Raw genomic sequence first — 20132 nt, 5'->3', positions numbered from 1 at the left:
TAGCTGAAGAGGGGAAAATGAACCAAGATGGATTGGATTGTTAATATGCAAATCAAACACTAAAAACATAAGAAGATGAAGCATAAACCAAATCACATAAAAACAACATGAAGACAATGCTTATACCTTGCTATCTTACCTTCTCCTTCAGATGGAGCTTGATGAAGTGAAGGCACCCTTGGATGATGCTCCACTTGATGTGCTCCTCTTGCTTGCTTGATGTGGATGGATCTCTAATGTTGTACACAAATGAGATGGATCTTAAAGGATGATAGGGGTGAGATGATTAAGTGTGGATGAGAGATGGTTTTTACATGCTAAGGTTGCTAAGATGATTTTCCTAGGCTCAAAAGGGAAGCATAAGATTATTAAGCTCTAAGATGAAGAATGAAGGGATGGAGTCCTCAATTTATAGGAAGAGGAGAGGAAAAATGGATGGCTAGGATGGATTCAAAATGAACAGATAGGATTTCTTGTGAGCTCACACAAGGCCCAAGAGAGGGTGTGGAGATCAAGAGATATGCCTTAAAGGTATTTCTTGTCTCCACACTCCTCAAGGTGCATTGGGAAGACTTACCGATGTGCCTTGAGAAGAGCAAGGTGCATTGGGAAGACTTCCCAATGTGCCTTGAGAAGAGCAAGGTGCATTGGGAAGACTTCCCAATGTGCCTTGAGAAGAGCAAGGGATGTGACATTCCTTGAAGGATGGGGAGGAGGAATTAAAAATTCTCCAAAAAGGGATGATTATGGGGATTGGAGGAATAAGAAGGAATTAAAAATTCCTTGGGAGAGGGGATGCCTAGAGGAATGTAAATCTCACATTCACCTAGGAAAGGAGCATTTAAAGGTAGTGGTTGGATGGAAGGGACAAGGAGTTGACTGTGTGGCTAATCATGATGACTAGCCACTAGCAACTCATTAGGAGGGGGATTAGAGGAAAGATTAGGTGGGATAGGATTTGTAGGAGGATTTGACCAAGAGAGAGAATGAGTGGAGGGAATAAAAAATTAGAAGAATAACGTTAAGTGAGTTTAGGGGGTTTCTAGAAGATTTTATTAGGTTAATGATGAATCAGGAAGATGATTTGTATGAATCATGTAGGTTAACTAATTAATTGCAAATAATTAGCCAAGAGGAATATTTGTGAGGATTTAATTTTTAAAAGAATAAAGAGAGATTGATTTATTAAATAAATCAATTACATACTATAGTGACAATATTAATCATAATTAATTAATATTGAGGAGAATTTGAATTAACATAATTAATTAATTAATTATGTGAGGAATTAAAAATAATTAAAATAATTATTTTTTAAGTGTCTACATTTTGCCCCTCTTTTACGCAGCGGCAAATTTGGCGATGTGTAGAAGATAGAAGAAGAAAAGGATGCCCCAACGTAAAGCATGGGAGGTGTATGCCCCCTCAAGATTTTTTTTGGAAAAAAGATGAAAAATTCTCGAAAATAGAGGAAGAAGAATTAGGGTGGAGGGGATAAACGAGGAAGAAATATGAAGTAGTTGTGAAGAATTTGGAAAGAAGAATAGGAGATGCGAGACTGTGGAGGAAAATGAGGCCTCACAGGGGCCCATATAAGCCACAACGGGCCCAATGAGGGGTCATTGTTACACACAAGCCTTGGAGCTACTCAGAGAGAAGAAGAAGAGAAGGAGAGATAGACCGTATTCTAGTTCGTGATCATTATGCTGAGAGGATTCGATGATTCGACGGACCGATGAGATATGGACCACTAGTAAGTAGGTTTATCCCTCTTTTGAAATTTTTGATTTTAGGTAAATTTTAGGGATAGAAATAGGGGTGAAGATTAGGCGAGGCACTCGCGGTGATCATTGTTTCAGTGTGTGTGCCTCTAGGCCAGCGCGAGTGCTAGTGATCAGCATGGGTGCTCGCTGGGGGTTGGGTAGATTAGGAGTTTTTGGGAGGGGAATGGGGGGATCAGCACAACTACTCATGCTTCAGTGCGAGCGGTCACACTTTGACATGGGCGCTCATGTTTAAGCATGGGAGCCCAAGGGATTACGCGAGCACTCATGCTGAAGCATGGGCGCTCACATTGGCAGGCCTAGAAGGGGGGTCAATATAGGGTAGGATTTCTCTGTTGGTGCGAGCGCCTACAAAATTACGCGCGCATCACTTTTTGGTGTGAGTGCCTGGTAAATCAGCGCATGCATCTGGGATGGGTGGAAATGCAATTTGGCTTAGAATTTTGGAATAGGGGGAAGGGTATGCTTGGTTCCAGAGGTTAGGAGGGGGTTTTGAGATGTGAAAGTAATGATTTGGTCTGATGGATGCAGGTGGAGAGTGCGCCACTGGCTTCGAGAGAGCATTGGCCTGCGACCATGAGCCCGTACCATGAGCTAGGCCGCAATGAGCTAGAGATTTTGGATGCGCTGGGATTGCAATATGTAGATCGATGGCCTAAGATACGGGTGCATACTGCTATGATGACTACGCTAGTGGAGAGGTGGGATAGTCGATATAACACCTTTCCTTTGCTGATTGGAGAGGTGACAATGACCTTGTTAGATGTTTGGAGGATATTGAAGATCCCCATTCATGGCGTGATCCCTAAGTACCAGTTGGATGTAGCTAATTTTTATCTATGAGAGGTGTGCGAGTATGAGACACCACCTATGTTAGATAGGAGCAGGATGCACTCAGGCCAAACGATGGGTGTTTGGAAGATTCCTCGATTGGTTTTGGTGATTTGCAGCTTCTTGAGTGGGTAGACCATACCAGATTTGGGCAGACACAGATTTCAGATGGGGTGGAGCAGATGCATTTATTTCATGGTTCATGATGGCATCCAGTACGCGTGGGGTTAGTGATGCTAGCCCAGTTGTATCATGACATCCATCTAGTGGTTTATAGGGAGTATGCTAGCTTATCTGCAAGGGTTACACTCTTACACATCTAGGCGTGGGAGCATATTGTGGTGACTTGACTATTGGGGTTCAAGACAGGTGGCCATGACAACCATTTGTGGACAGGTATAGGGGATTACTACGCTACATATAAACAGCGTCCGTGTGGTTCTGGAGGAGGATTCTAGATGAGCTAGCGCAATTCACATGGAGACCATTTTTTGGATGTGAGTGGTGGAGGGATGACTGATAGCTTCATTGAGCGGGAGTGGAGATGTGGATTTTTGGGAGATCAGTCTACATCACAGAGTACTATGCTCCATTGAGGGTGGCCCAGTAGCTTGGACAGATATAGGATATAGTCATGGATATTCTAGTATCCCCAGATTACACAGGAGGTGAGGTATTGGAGGCCTATAATGAGTCCCTTAGATGGCCGAATGAGCTTCCAGACAACATTTCACATAGTCTAGGATGAGTGGATGGGGGTAGGGGAGGATCCAGGCATGATAGGTGGTTATAGGAGCTAGTGGGAGGGGCACTTGCCAGTGCGGCCTACCATTCCTAGAGTTTTGGATGATGAGTTGGAGCAAGGGGTTGATCAAGTGGTGGGTGGGGAGCATGATGGCCCAAGAGAGAGAGAGTTGTGGTTCACACAAGGCGTGGTGTGAGCGAACAACAGAGGAGAGTCCAGGTTGTGTGGTGGAGGGATCCAGAGGAGGAGGAGGGAGATGGAGAGGATGCCTCAGTGGGAGAGGCTGTGGAGGCTGTAGTTGGTGAGAGAGAGGAGGTTGTAGTTGGTGAGTGAGGGGTTGCCATTCCTATGGATATCCTTGAGACATAGGTGGAGGAGAGGGGAGGAGTGTCGCAAGCTGAGTTTGTCTATGTTTAGTAGGAGTGGGATACTTATAGAGTGAAGCTCCATTTAGTCAAGGATGAGCTACAGGTAGAGAGGGCTTAGAGGGAGAGCATGGGGTAGAGGTGGAGTGGTTGACACGAGAGATAGCCTATTTGACAGAGAGTCTCCATACTACCAGGATAGAGGTAGATGCCTTGAGGGTAGAGGGGGAGGAGGCAGAGAGGATGTTGGAGGAGGCCGAGATAGGTACAACTATTGCAGGTCTCTTGGATTCTCTTTGTCGGTAGGATGCCGAGTTAGAGGGGTTACAGGCCAGAGTGTAGAGGGCAGAGGTGGAGGTGATACAACTGCGGGGGGAGAGGGATGCAACCTGATAGGCATTTGTTCATGTAGGATTGGCGCAAATATTTTCTGATAGTCTGCAGCAGCGAGAGAGGGTGGAGAGGTCAGCCTGAGAGGCATTGTATTACAAAGGGCTATATCACAGAGTAGTGCCTACAGGAGAATGAGCAACCTCATACATTAAGAGTGTGCGGTCTCATAGGACCCATAATCAGCGACCAACTCAGAGCCAGCAGACAAGGGGATTAGTGGGTTTTTGGCCACCAACAGGGGGAGCAGGAGCATCAGGGGGATGAGGTACAATAGAGGGGGGTGAAGAGATAGGAGGGGAGAGATAGCTCCTTGTTTTTGCTTGTGTACTATATTTTGACCCTTCGGGGTGATCATTGTATCATGATAGACATATTTTCCTCTTTATATATATACATGATTTGATTGGTGATAGATGATGTGTATCCTTTATTGTGATGGATTATTTTTGTTTTTCTTATGATGTCATATATGGATGCAATTATGGATGTGTTATGCTAACTTATTTGTGATGCAGAGTGGATGCTTATACATGTATGTTTATGATGTGTTGCTGACATGGTTTTGGATGTAGGATGAGTGATTTTTATGCTTTATGTATAAATGCACCTCTGTGATGGATTTGTAGATGTGAAATGATTTATGATGCAATCTAAATGTAATGTTAAATGGATGAATAAGTATCTTTTATTTATGTGATGCAACCTAGGTGCAACCTTATATGCTAAATGTTTTGTGGAAAATGACTATCTAAATGAAATAAGTAATGCAATCTATATGATGTGAAAAAATAATAGAAAGAGGGAATATGCCAATAATAACACAATGATCTTAGATAGAAGAATATGGAATAGATGGGAAATGGGGGAAATTGAGAACTCCATGGGATTATTGGGTTTAGGATTTTATGGAATGATGGTGATATTTTGTGCACAACAAATGTGGAGAGCCAACCTAGTTTGATATTGCCCTGGGTGACTTGCACCACTGATTATAGAAATTGGGATGCCATGAGAAACCCAAGGCATGGACTGACTCTTCAGATAAATGAGAATTCCTTACACACAACTACATAAGTGTTAAGAAACACTGATATAGAGTTGTGGATACATGCAAGGAGACCCTCAAACACACTGATAACTCTTGTACACGAAAAGGTAGGTGTTGACAAACACTAATACCAGATCATCGATTTATAAAAGAGAAATCCAAAACATGCCCTGCTATGAAAATATGCCCCAGTATGTGCCTATTTTAACATACTTGCATATGGAAAACCTAGGCAGTCGTAAATAGTTGCAGTCATAGGGCAAAAGATGGAAGTCTAAATGAAAATATCCAACAAAATCTAACAAGTCAATTTTTCTACGACCAAATGATACCTCTTGCCAAGAGTAGGACTAGGATGGAGGACTAGGTTGCCAGGCGAGGGAGGGAATCATGCCTAGGGCAAAGTGGACTTGTGGATTTAGGAAAGTGATTTTATTTTATTTTTATTTTTTTTATGCTTTTGGAGAGTGACCTACAGACTTGGGATTGTTTCTCAAGACTTCTTGAAGCTTACACAGAGGCATAAAAGATCAATTAATGGGACATTCCTTTTTCATGATTCAGGCGAAGACTCATCATCATACGCATGTTTTATTGAGAGGCAGAGGTGAAGGAATGTTGCAAATGGTGGGTGATTTCCAGTATCAACCTGATAGATAGTGGATCCGGTTATTTACCTTGGCGCCTACATGGAGGTTTTCACCAAGGTACTTGTCCATAGCGCCACAAAGTTGTTTTCATTGGTGGATGAATTGTTTTTCTTTCTTTTTCTAATTTTTTTTTGTCACACGACACCTGTTTGCCAAGTTTTCACCAAAGTGATGTTTTTTTCAAGATATTTTTCTTATTTATTTTTTTGTTGTATTTTTCTTGATTTTTTTTTTTTAATTTTTTTTTTTGACAATTTAAGACGTTCTCGAGGACTAGGCATAAAATATTTTTAGGTGCATTATATTCATTGGATCATCCAAAGGATCACCTTCAGGAGTAGCCAACTGATAAGCTCCTGATCCGTATTTTGCTGTGATTACATATGGTCCAAGCCAATTAGGCTCGAACTTGCCTTTCTTTTCTCTTTCTTGTAGATTTTTCTGATTCTCCATGAGGACAAGATCACCAATCTGGAATTATTGGGTTCTGAATTTTTTATGATAACTCATGCACAGACAGTTTTGATATACCCAGAGATGATTCAAGGCCTTGAGGTGCCTTTCATCTAACAGTTCTAGCTCTTGTAAGCGGGCAATTCTGTATTCCTCATTTGGTAAGACATTTTGTAGTGATACCCTTAGAGAGGGGATCTCGATCTCAAGGGGAAGGATGGCTTCAGAGCCAAAGAGAAAGGAATAAGGGGTGGTGTCTGTAGGGGTGCGAATGGAGTTGCAGTAGGCCCACAAAGAAGGATGGAGTTGGAGGTGCCAATCATGGCAAGCTTCATTGACTGTCTTTTTAAGGATTTTTATTAGGGTTTTATTAGAAGCCTCAGCTTGACCATTGCCTTGGGAGTAATATGGGGTGGAAAAGCGATGTTGGATGTTGAATTTTTGGCAGAGTTCTTTGACAACCTAGTTTTTAAATTTTCTACCATTATCTATAATGATAACTTTTGGGATGCCATATCAGCAGATTAGGTAGTTCAAGATGAATTTGGATATTTGGTTGCAAGTGGTAAAAGTAAGAGGGATAGCCTCTACCCACTTGGTGAAATACTTGGTGGCAGTGATAATGAGTTTATGTCCATTGGAAGATGGAGGGTGAATTTTCCCAATGAGATCAAGCCCCCACTGTGAGAAGGGCCATGGTGTAATAAATGGCTACAATTCTTATGACGGTGCATGAATCTTGTCACCATGTTGCTAGAAAGGGATGCATTTCTTCACATAGTTATATGCATCTACTTCCATTTTAGGTCAATAGTATCCTATTCTCAAAAAAAATTTAGCCAATGTGAGCCCACTTGAGTGTGCCCCATAGATACCCTCGTGTACTTCGCGTAATGCCTATTCTGCCTCTTGTTTATCTAAACACCTTAGGAGGGAACCATCAAAATGCCTTCTGAATAGGGTGTCTCCAAGGATGGTGTAACGAGCACATCGACGAATGAATTTTTGTTGTTGGGGTTTGGTGAGATGTGGGGGAATGGTGTTGTCTTTGAGGAAAGCGAAGGTTTCTTGATACCAAGGGGACTTGGGACCAACAAGAACACACACCATTTGAGACTCTAGTAGGTCATATGCTGGTATAAACAATTTCTCAACCAAGAACTTGCACTTCTGGCTGTGTGCTAGCATTTGAAGGAGGGAGGCAATGGTGGCCATTGCATCTGCAGCCCTATTATTTGTTCATGGGATTTGATCAAACTTGATTGGTGTGAAATGTTGCTTAAGATCTTCAACCATGGTACGGTAGGGAAGGAGTTTATCATCTTTTTTCTGGTACTCATCATTGACTTGTTTTATGATGAGCTGGGAATCACCATAGACTTGTAACTCCTTTATTTTCCAGTGGATAGCCAAGCGCAAACCTGTGATGAGAGCCTCGTATTCTACTATGTTCTTGGTACATGCAAAGGCTCTCTTGTATGATTTCAGGATGCCATCTCTTTGAGGCGTGCCTATTAATATTCCTGTGCCTGATCCATTTTGGGTGCATGATCCATCAAAGTATAATTGCCATATGGAGGATGTGGTAACAGTCATAATGAACTCATCTGGTAATTCTATAAGAAGAGGATGGTCACCTGGAAGTGGAGCTTCAGCCAACTGATCTGGAATGACTTGTCCCCTGATTGCCTTTCTATCCACGTATTCAATGTCAAACTCGCTTAAGAGCATGACCCATTTAGTGGTTTTGCCAATGAGAGAAGCTTTTGTCAAGAGATATTTAAGTGGATCAATTTTAGCAATTAGTTTTGTTTTGTTGTTTAGCATATAGTGTTAGATTTTCTATGTGCTAAACACCAATGCTAAACATTCTCTTTCAATGGGGGTATAATTGAGTTCATACCCTACAAGTGTTTGCCTGATATAGTAAATGGCATGTTCTTTTCCTTGATTGTTTATCTATGCCAATAATGCCCCCAATGCCACTGCAATAGCACATATATATAAAATAAGGGGTTTTCTAGGAGTAGGTGACATCAACACTAGAGGTGATGCTAGATATTCTTTTAGTTTCTCAAAGGCCTTTTGGCATAAGCATTCCCATTTGAATTTCGTGTCCTTGTGTAGGAGGTGTGCAAATGGATGGCACTTATCTACTAGTTGTGAAATAAAGCATCTAACAAATTGTAGTTTCCCTTGGAGACTGCATAGTTGTCTAAGAGGTTTTGGTGGAGGCATTTCCATGATAGCTTTTACTTTTTCTAGATTGACCTTGATGCCTCTGCGGGAAACAATGAATCCTAATAATTTTCCCGATGTGACTCCAAATACACACTTTTTGGGATTCAGGCGTAGTTTGTACTTTTCTAATCTTGCAAAGATCTGCTTTAGAATGGGAATGTGTTCTTGCCTTGTCTTAGATTTTCCTAGCAGATCATGCAGATAGTCCTCCATTATTTTGTGCAAGAGGTCATGAAAAATTGTTGTCATAGCACGTTGATATGTAGCTCTAGCATTTTTAAGGCCAAAAGGCATGATCCAGTAATAGAAAGTACCCCATGGTGTTGTGAATGCAATTTAATACTGATCCTCATCTGCTATTATGATTTGGTTGTATTTGGAAAACCCATCCATAAGCAATAGCATTTCATATCATACTGTAAGGTCCAAAATCATGTCTATATTGGGGAGGGAGAAATCATTTGTAGGACAAGCTTTATTTAGATCTCAAAAATCTATGTAGATGCGGATGCCCTCAGTAGGTTTGTCAACAAGTACAATGTTGGAGACCCATTTAGCGTAGTGTATGGGTTTGATGAATTTTGCATCTAACATCTTTTTGAGTTCCAACTTGACCAGGAGAGCAATATGCGGGTGCATTTTGTGCAATTTTCATTTTTCAAGTTTTGCATCTAGGTGGATAGCAAGATTGTGAACCACCAAGGTAGGATCCAACCTTGGCATATCGGCATAGGACCATGCAAAATTGATTTTGATCTCTGTAAGGAAGTTGATGAAATTTTGTTTCTCTTTTTCCGTGAGGGACTTAGCAATGAGCACATTTTGTGGGATGACTTCAGTGCCCATGTTGATTCTACCTATTTCTTCTATCAACAAATTTGATCTATCCTGTGGAAGGTAACCAATAGTAGGGAGGTCAAGTCCCTCATCGTCAAGTGCCTTTTCCAGGTTTTCACTTTCAGATACACCATTTTTTTTTATTTTTTGCTCGTCCAAAGGTGTCTCAGAGAGATTTTCACCTAGGGAATCATGTTTTTTACTTTGATTATCTTTTTTGCAGCTAAGGGCATTGACCTGACTACCAAAGTATCCCTTTTCATGTAGTAGAATGCCCTAGACTTTGTTACAATTTTCTAGACTTTGCATCGTCAGGAGCGTAATGAGAGCATTATCATCGGCATAGATGTCTAATGTGGGTTTGTCTCGTTGGCCCCCATTTATGAGTTTAGGATGGACAAGATGTAGCTTGTGTGAAGTGGAAGGGGTTATGGGGGTAATGGTATTGACGTGAGTGTTAAAGAAGATATCTTTTACGTATACATAAGGTATTTCATGGAACTCCTCTTTATCAGTGCTTTCGATATCCAAAGAAGGACTAGAAGGGGCACCAGCGATAGTAATTTTAGGCACCAAGGTGTACCCCAAGCCTCTATTGTATTTGTAGTAGATAGGATTTATGGGTTCTTTTCTTCCTTTCTCCTCTGGTCCCAAGCCATGTCCTTTGTAACCCATTTTTTCCACTATGGCTGATGCTTTTGGATACATATTTTTGGGTTTTTTTTTTTATCTTCATCCTCTTCCCGGTACAACCATGAAGAGACATCTGCTTTGAGGCTCTCCTCATCAAGTGGGCCCCATTGCTGGAAAGTGGTGTTTTGGCATTGCATGACTGGTTTTAGGTCCTTTTTGAGCTCTTCGATTTGCCAAATGACTTAGGAGAGAGTGGGAGGTTTCCTATTAATAAGACGTCCTCAAATTTGTATTCTCCACTACTATTGTCCAAGATCTTGATTTGATTATCTGGTTGGGATGAAGTGGAGGCAACATTTGATGTGTTAGATGGAGGCATTGGTGAGGGTCTATTTAGTGGGAAATGATACGGATGCTTCCCCTCTAATAGTTTACAATATTGAAAAGGTTGGGGATAACCTTTGATAGTGATCTCTCTTCCATTATAGGGGAATTTGATGCATTGGTGATAGGTGGAGGGCACAACCTGCAAGGAGTGAATCCATGGCCACCCGAGGAGAATATTATAGGGGAGATCAAGATCTAGTACTTGGCATGGGGTTTAAATTGTAATAAGGCCTACTTGAAGAGGTAAGGTGATCATTCCCTTCAAAACTCTTTCTGCATCATCATATGCTTTTATGGTGATCCATCCTGATATGTCTACCAAGTCCTTAGAAAGTCCTAATTGTTTTATTAATTTGTATGTACATAGATTAAGTCTGGATCCACCGTCTATCAAAATATGTTTAACCTTGTGTTTTTGAATAAGGGCTTCAATGTGTAAAGGTTTGTTGTGATCTTCATTTATAGGAGCATCTTTGGAGGTAAACACAAGGTGCTGCTGGGCAGCAAGGTTTCCAATGAGAGCTTGGAATTGAGTAGCATTGATGTTATCAGGAATGCAAGACTCAAGGAGGGTTTGGTTCAAAACTTCCTTATGTACAGGGGAAGTCTTGAGAAGTTTGAGAGTGGAACTCTGCACAGGGGTCTTCCCAAGTTGGTCCAGGAGGTCATATCGGCAAGTGGAAGACATGGGTGGGGGTCTGGTGGGGGAGGAACTCCTTGGATAGTGAGTTTGCCTTGGTGTGTGGTTACATTATAGTCATTTTGGGAGGTGGAAGGCATGGTGCCTTGAATGACTATCCTAGCCGAATTTGGTCTGCTTTGGGGAGGGGGTGTTGTTCTCAAATTCTGATTCTCTCCTTTCCTCCCTATAAGAAGATTTGATAACTCTATTTGCATATGAAGAGGGCACCAAGAAAATAGAATTCTAGAATAACATATAGCAAGGTTTCAACAAAACCTTCTACACTTCGAACTTATCCAAAGCTTAGGTGGGTATACCTTTTGTGAATACTTTCACACTTTTAAATTGAGATCCACAGTAAACCAATGCTAAAAACCTATGGATTTCATCACCTCAATGAAACTAAAACATTAAAAGAAAAGCTTATGTTCATGTTCAGTATTGATCCTGAAGAAAGATAGAAAGAATTCTATAACTGATATCAGTGCCTTATCTAGGCTACAAAGTCACTTAAATCAAGCAAGAGTTTTCAAAGCTGAACTTTCTCATACATTTCATCATTTCAGCTTTCATGAACCCTAGACATGCCTAACATATCCCTTTCAACTAAAACAGTTCATTAGATTCAAAATAGAAAACAATTTATCTATTGATAGAAATATTTCATGCACATTTAATCCCTCTCCTGAAGAGAAAAGCCATAAATATGTCTATAAGATTGCCTTACAATCCATGCTCATTTGAACAACCCTAAATTATCCAAATGAAACCAACAAACTAATAAATGCACACTAGAAGACAAAGAATATTTAGGCCTAAAACTTTGATCTGTATATTCATATTCATTCTTGAAAATGTTACATAATTCAAAGTAATCTCTGAGAGAACTAGAAAAACCCTAGATATATTTCAATAGAGTTCCTCTATAAATTCTTGCAATCCCCCTTTTCTTAAGTCTTGGTATCCATTTATATCAATATGGATGCATACAAGCTTCGGACATTCCTCAGAATAGTTTGTTACAACCGCAATTTCTTTCAAAAATAAGCTACACGTCACTTTCAATCCCAATGGCCTTTTCCGTTTGTTGCTCCACTGCAACATATTCTAACTATTCTAGGACTTCCTCTTCTTGTACCACATATTTTCTTGTCCACTCTTGGAACACGTCATCAGTAGGCCATGAGAAATTAACAATTTTTTCTTTTAACTTAACTAACCTTTTCCAGGAGTTCCTCACTTTCTTAACCTAATTCCAAAAAACCGTAATGTAACTTTATCTTCTCTATTTCTTCAATTGTCTTAACAAACAAGGATGTGTCATGTGTATTAATAATTTCATTCACCTTTAGAAACAAGTTATCTCCGAGCTCATTAAGCCATACTTGTTTGTCCTTCAAATGATTTGGACTAACAAAACCCCCAAGAAATAATTCAAACTTATGCTTTGTATATTCCTTCCTATACAAGTTGGCTTTTCTCTCTACACCAGCCCTTCCTACTGCTAGCCTAGTCATGCCTTTTTCTAACTCACATGTGGATTTAATAATGGCATCAGATCCTGCCTCATCATAGGATGCACACATAAGTTCTAGATCCACTTCTCTAGGAATCCACTTATTCAAAATTGGCTCTAGAGTAGCCTTGTCTTCATTCAACTCACTCAAAATATCCAAAATTATTTTCATGTTAGTGTGCACAATGGGAGCTCCAACTATATCAACAAAACTCAAAACTATGGCCTTTACCTTTTCTTCATATTTATTTGCAAACAGGGCTTGAGCCTATTTTAACTTTTCCAATTCATGTTGAATTGTCTCAGCTGGTTGAAAACCAGAAGACATAGGAGAAGGGGGAAATTCAATGATGAGATTGGAGGGTGGAAGTCTTGTAGGAGAAGATGTAATCATTAGAGTAGAGGACTCACCTTTTTGGTCTTGTCCTACTAGTTGACTCTGTAATCTAGCAATGATGTTATCCCTATTGGCTACCTCCCCTTTGGCTTCATTATAAGCCTTTAGAATTGTTTCTAATTTTACTTGGAGATCAACTCTCTCCTTAGCTTCTTTCTCAGCCATAGCCACACTAAATTTTGTAGTTTCTAAAATTGTGCTGGCAGCTTCCACAACCCCTATGTCCTACACTCTTTTAACAATCATTCCTCCAAGTTAATAGGATTCTGAGGCATCCTTCCTTCTTCTATTCTCATCCCTCTTTAAGGACCACTTGACCAAAGCAACATTATCCTTGCTGAATGTCACTCCTTCCATAGGCTTGGTTTCTTTTCTAACTGCTTCAAGTACTAAGGTATTTGCTATATCCCATTTAGGGATGACTAGAACAGCAACCTTTGACACCATTTCTCTCCCCTTTTCATGAGTAATGGCTTTGAATTCTACAATCATTTCTTGCTTCACCTCCTCCTCTACTATAGTTGCATCTTTGTGAGGCTTCTCACTCTTCCTCTTTTCACACCTTGCCTTGAATTACTCAATGTTTTGCTTCTAGACAAATTGCATGAAGGCCCCTATTGTGACAAAATTACTATCAACTAGGAACTCCTCACTGGCTTGCTTGACAATAGGGTCTAGCTCTTTACCTTTGAACTCATCTATAGTTAAGTTCATCTCGGCACTAGGTGGCTCTTCTGGCATCCCCTCTTGTGTTTCCTCATATGTGTAGGCAATCTCCCCAAGACCTCCTAATTTCACTAATTGCTCTGCCACTGCCTGTCCATCTCCCACATGGATAGGGGATTGGGATGGAGAATACAAAGGTTCACCTATTTGCACTTCTTTCCCCACCCTTTGCCTCTTAGGGGAGTCTTGGATGTCAATGACCTCATCTATTGCTCTCTTCCCTTTTGAAGTACAGGGCTCACCTGTTACTAGCACCAACACACTATATCTTGCCTTCTTATGCATCACATAATCACTTGGAGGGATGGCTCTAGCAAAGGCAAGCTTGGCTAAACCCAATTTAGCCTTTTCAATAGTATTCCTTATTATACCTTCCCTTTTTTCTTTCAGGGTTTGCATCAAGTCTTCAAAGTAAAGAATTAAGAATTTAACCTTTTCCTCAAAAGGATTAAAACCAGACAAAGGGTCATAACCACTATCAAATTTGTGAATGAAATCAAGGGCCTTCTTGTATGCCACCCACTTTTCTTTCCTCAATTCTTGCTCATCCAAATTGAATTCATTTCTAATTAGATCCTTAGAGAAATGAAATTGGTATGGCCTACCTTTACATACTTCTCTTTTTCTAAACCTGCCATTGAAGAAATCTTCAGGGTCAGCAAACCTTGATATTGGAGTAGACAACCTATATGGTTGAAAGAAAGAATCAAAGTATTTCCAACCACCCTTGGTGATTACAAATTGATGAGCCATGGTGACATTTGGGAAAATTGTCCCTTTTCCCCTACTTGATAACTCTACCTCTTAAACACCTCCAATTTGCCTTAGGATCTCCGCAATTCCTATCTTCAATGGGACTTGATAGGGGAGTAAGTATAGAGTACCTCTGAAATCATAAACTCTGAGTACAATAGAGAGAGGGTATAAATATATGTCTCCCCAATTATGAACAATATTAATACCTTCAACAAATTATTTAGGCCTGAGGAATTCTAAGAGAGCCTTTGGGATCCTAGGGTTTTGTTGGCATAAGAGAATCCTAAGTCTAGATGCAAAGCATCTGTTAAACTTCAAGTAGCTGGCATCCTCTCTATCCCAGGACAAAATGGTGCTCCACAATTGTACAAGCATCTCTTCACCATCCTTTTCCTTAACTAAATTCATTTCGTTGGCAAAATAATCAGCACCTTTAAACAAAAACATATGCATGAGAAGAGAATACCACCCAAAAGTTCTATCTAGCTTACCATTTTTAATCCCTATTAGTCCTACATGGATTGAATCGGTAAGATAAGGTGCATAATCAAATGTTATTGCTAGAGAGGGGTTCAAAATTTGTGCTATCATTAGTATATAATGAGTTGGCATGGTGGTTTCAACATCTTCCCCAAAAATCTAACAAAGTGACCAATACATCCCTTTAGCCCTCAGAGTAAACAAATTTAGAGAGAAGGGTTCCATGGTACTAGGGCCCACAATAGTTAGCCCTCCTATTTTGAAAACAAATTCCTTCAAAGGGCCACTCCTGAGGTGATCTCTCTGCACATTGTAAACCTGGGCCAGTCTATCAAAATTTATGAGCTCTAAATAACTAGACACCTCACTAAGCTTAAACACTTTCCTAAACTCATCATCATTGATCTCAATTAAAGCTCCCCCATTCAAATTTCTCACACATTTGCAACAGGGTCATAATTACTTACAATTTGGGTCAATAGATCTACACCCATAAAAAGCCCAGGGACTATGAGCTTTCCCACATCTAATTCCCATATACTGTTCATTGGAGCAGAGGCATATCTTTGACCAAAACCCACCTTGAAAAGCCCTAGCCTATATATCCCTATCTGTGGATCCCTCAACCAATTCCCTGTGTCAAACAAACCATCTCCAATTCTCAAATGGGGGGCTTTGGGCACTATTTCTTTAATCTTAGCAGCGACATTTGTAGACATTATTAATTATTCCAAGAAATAATCACATATCACTCTATCCTGATAATTCACTTTCCCTATGAAATACCTTCTTGGTGCCTATTAGGATTCCCAAAGATACTGAGAGGGGGGGGGGTGAATCGGTATCTGACCGATAATAATACTTTCTTAGCTTATAACATGAAAAGCATATTAAAACTGTGTACCGGTAAACCAAAAATAATGCAGCAAATAAGAATAACAACCACAACATGAAAAACACACCATAACACAATGTTTTAACGAGGAAACCCATTGTGGGAAAAACCTTGGTGGTATTTGTGACCCACAATATTCACTTATTGGCCAATAAGAGAATATTACCTGCTACGACAGGGGCCTACACATGCAGGAAGGCCAAGTGCCCAGACCTCACTGCTCAATTACAAAAGAAGTCACACTGACTTACAAAAATGGATTATAGTAATCCAATGTCTTGTACTACTTCAGATTAGCATCTACTATGTCAAATTCAGTGTCATTTTAAGCTCTGCTACATACATAAACCCTTATCCAATAATTCGCATAATAGGTCTGCTACCTTCTATCTTTTGCATCATACCTTATCATATATAAACTGATCTAGAATGATCTCATACATATATGAGTCATATTACAATCTGCCATGTCATCTTACAAAAGATTTTACAATTAATTACAAAATACATTAATACAAAATTGTTGTCGGCCAGGGTGCCGATAATCTTCCTTTTCAGTGCCGGTGTTCTGTATGCCGGTGTAGAGTCTATCGGTGCCGGTGCTGATGTCTACCTATTGGTATCACATGATTGTAAGGTTGCCATCAATGACAATACCTTCAATCACCTCCAATATCTCATTAGAGTGTGCATTTGCCAACAATCTCCCCCTTTGGCATTGATGGCAACACTCATGAGAAAAATTCATGAATGTATCAAAAAATTGAAGTCCAGAAATCTTGCCAAAAACTGTACCAGATGTGTGCTCCCCCTGAGCAGATGATCTCTATTTCCTTCTAACCATTTTTCTCATCACACTACTCCCCCTTTGACATCAATGACAAAGGTTGTCATTCACTATTAGTGGAATCTTGCCTGGATTCTTGTAACTGGTGGGTTACAATCTGAAAAATATTTGTCGAAATCAAATTTAAACCATTGTTGATTGATTTGTTGTCTTTTAGTGCCTCTTTAGTTCACTGCACTGTACTAACAAGTATATGCATTTTCTCTTCTGGTGTCTTAAGTCTGGGAACCAGAGCCTTAGAAATTTATTTTCTCAAAGAAATGAGGTAGTCTAGTTTGGGACTAAGTCTACATTTCAAGTCTTTTGCTTTATCCTTTATTCTTACTTTGTCCTTCTCCAACTGCTTGATTTTCTCTTCTTCTCTATCTTTAAAAATGAATCTGATGTACCTATCAGATTGTTAGCAATATTGTTAATCTTATCTTGTGCTTTGCTAATTTCCTTGTCTAGATCTTCTATTAAAAGATTGGTTTTACAAGAATCTCTGTACAGTTTCTTGAAGTCAAGAATTATCTCTCCAAGTTCAAGTAATAATATTTCCATTTTCTCCTTAGTCTTCTTCACAATTTCCTCAAAGAATTTATCTTTTTCTTTAATCATTCTTTCCTTGAATGTGTCCTCATTTATTTGATCAATAGTCAATATGTTGTCGGTGATGAACTTAGACAATGTGTCTAGTTGACCTAAAGAATATTTTTTATCTACAATACATTTTGGTGCTATCAATTTAAGAATGGGAATTGTGTCATCAATAGCCTTATAGTCTTGTGCATTGCACTATGTGATCTTCTTTATTGAATCCAATAAGACCTCTATTACATTCGTAGGTCTGAATTCTGCCATAGAAGTACTAGATGTCTGTCCAACTGCCTTCACAATAGCCATACTACTGGTTATAGTAATCACCTTGCTTGGTTTGACCTCTGGTAGGTCAGTCTGTGTTTACATTTCTACAAACAAAGGTTAAGGCTTTTCAGTTTTGGCCAGTATCACTGTCTCTGTCTAAACTTGTGTCTCAACCTATACCTATTCCGGTCTTTCCATCTCTATCTCAGAAGGTTTCTCTAAGCTCTAAAAATCTGGTTTCTCAATCCGTGTCTCTATATGCACTTCTGGTTTCTCTATTTGTACCTCTGTACTATCAATTTCTGGTTCTCCTGACTGTTTATCAGTTGCATCTACCGGTTTCTCAATGGTATCCTCTGCTGGTAGCTTTGTCTAAGTAGGTTTTTCTGTGTTTATATTTATAGTTTTATTTACCCCAACCTCAACATCTATAGTTGGTGACTCAGTAGTCACATCTATCTTCTTGTCCTCAGTGGTTTCTCTATCAACCATAACATTTACTTCTTGAGTATCTATATTCACAGTGTACAAAACTTCAGACTCAGGATTTGTATCCTCTAATGGAGTCTCCATACTCTCAGTAGCCGGTTGACTATCTGTAGTACCTACTGATGGAGTATCCAAAGGAGGTAGGGTTAAGTTATCAGCTATTTTCAGGCTTGGAGGTCCACCTACCTTACCTTTCCCCTTATCCCTATCCTTTTGGTATACTTTAATAGTCTTTGGTCTGAGTAATTCTTCCTATTTTTCTTGTTCCACAAAGAATATATCCCATGCATCTGTTGTTTCCTCAAAGACTTCATTTACTCTACCTGCCATTAGTGCTACATGTCAGTGAGCAGTGGAGAATACTGTCCGGTTTGCTTCACTGATTAGTTTATCTATTTCTTCAGGTGATTTGACTAGATGTAGTGCAAGTAATTTTTCAATTTTAATTTTCTTGTCGAGCTCAATGATGGCTAGCCTTCTAACTTCTAATCTTCTATAAAGATAATTTGGCATTTCATCAACAACTTCCATCAAAAAATTCATATATATATCTAAGTGTAAGATTACACTGTTCTCTATGCTTTCCTTGTCATCTACAGATAGTGTGTTGTATATTTTGCTGATGTTTTTCAATTTTCCATCCTTAGTTATTTCACACAAGAGTTTATCCAGTGGAGCAATATCTTGTTTTACCTTTATTTTCTTCCTAGGAGTCAACTTCTTTTTCACCAGAGGTCTCATTGCCAATTGTTTTTGCCTTGTTTTCCTGGGTGTAGGTGAGGGTATCGGTGAGGGTTTTCTTTTCCTTTCTACCCTTTTAAATATCACTGGCATATCACTCTTAGAGGAGGTTCCAATCGGTTAAAGATGAGCTTCCGATTGAAGTCCTTCCAACTCACTTTCCTTTATACCAGTTTGCTTCAAAACATCTTCCTTAATTGCTTTGGTCTGTCGGGTTCCCTTTCTTACTATTTTTTTGACCTTCTTAACCCTTTTTCTAGACTGAATTCCACTCTCAATTGTTTCATCATTTCCAAACACTTTCTCAGTGGGTTCCTTTGGTGCTTCAAGGAGGGATTTTGCATAAGTTTCAATAATATTGTCATCTATCTCATAGCCCATTTCAGTTACCTAGATAGTTCTAGGGACAACTGCATCCATCTAGTTTTCATCCTTTTTTACTACAAAACAAATTTATTTCTGATACTTGTCCACAATAGCTTGTGACAGTCTTATTTTGGTTTTCATTCGAGTCTTTAATGCTTGAAAGTATTCACTTAAGTTTTTCTCCCGGTTTTCTCCCATGTTGTTTAGTAGATCCACTAGTTGCTTTACTACTGGAATGTCAAAGCCAAAATCTCTTGCACCAATATTGGACACTTGTTTAGTTATGTACAACATTAGACAAACAAGCAAATTTCCAAATCTAAATGTTCCTTTATTAGCTCCTTTAATTTTCCCTAGATTGCCTATCAATTCATCTTTGAGCCATTCGCATACATCTATTCTTTCATTATCATTAACCATGTCATAAGCACTTTTAATACATAGGCTACAAACTGAGTTCAACCTATTTGCATGTGTTGTTTTGTAGCCTAAGATCACACTGATAAATTTCACATTTATGTCCTTTACATTATTTACCCTTAGAGACCTTTTGTCGAATGTTGCACCGGTTAGGTTTATCAATGTGTCATTTTGTGTGTGCATTTAATATGTCTTCAACATATCATTTTCATGACTGACTCTTGTGTTTTCATTTCTAGCATCATTTAGTCTTCTAACCAAGTCTTCTTCATTCTTCTTTATGTCTTCAATTTCTTTACAAAATCTCATAGTCATATCTTGCATCTCAGTCTTTGTTGTATTGATTTCTTGTCTTAGCTTGTTTACCAAATCATTAAGAGTTTCCTTTTCATCTTCCTCTTTCTGCATCTTCTCACAAAGTTCTCTTCTTTTATTCCTTTCTATAGTCTAATTTTTTTGAAGTGCTTGAATGATATCATGAACAACCTCCAGATCATCCTCAAGTTTTATATTCTTCACCTTTTCTGCATCATAGTCTGAAAGAGTTGTTTCTAATTGCTTTTTCAAGTTTTCCATCTCTACCGGTGTCAAGATCTTCCTCAAG

The sequence above is a fragment of the Cryptomeria japonica genome, chromosome 4, assembly GCF_030272615.1.
Source record: "Cryptomeria japonica chromosome 4, Sugi_1.0, whole genome shotgun sequence".
In the NCBI taxonomy this organism is placed as follows: domain Eukaryota; kingdom Viridiplantae; phylum Streptophyta; class Pinopsida; order Cupressales; family Cupressaceae; genus Cryptomeria; species Cryptomeria japonica.
Note: the sequence above shows the minus strand (reverse complement) of the source record.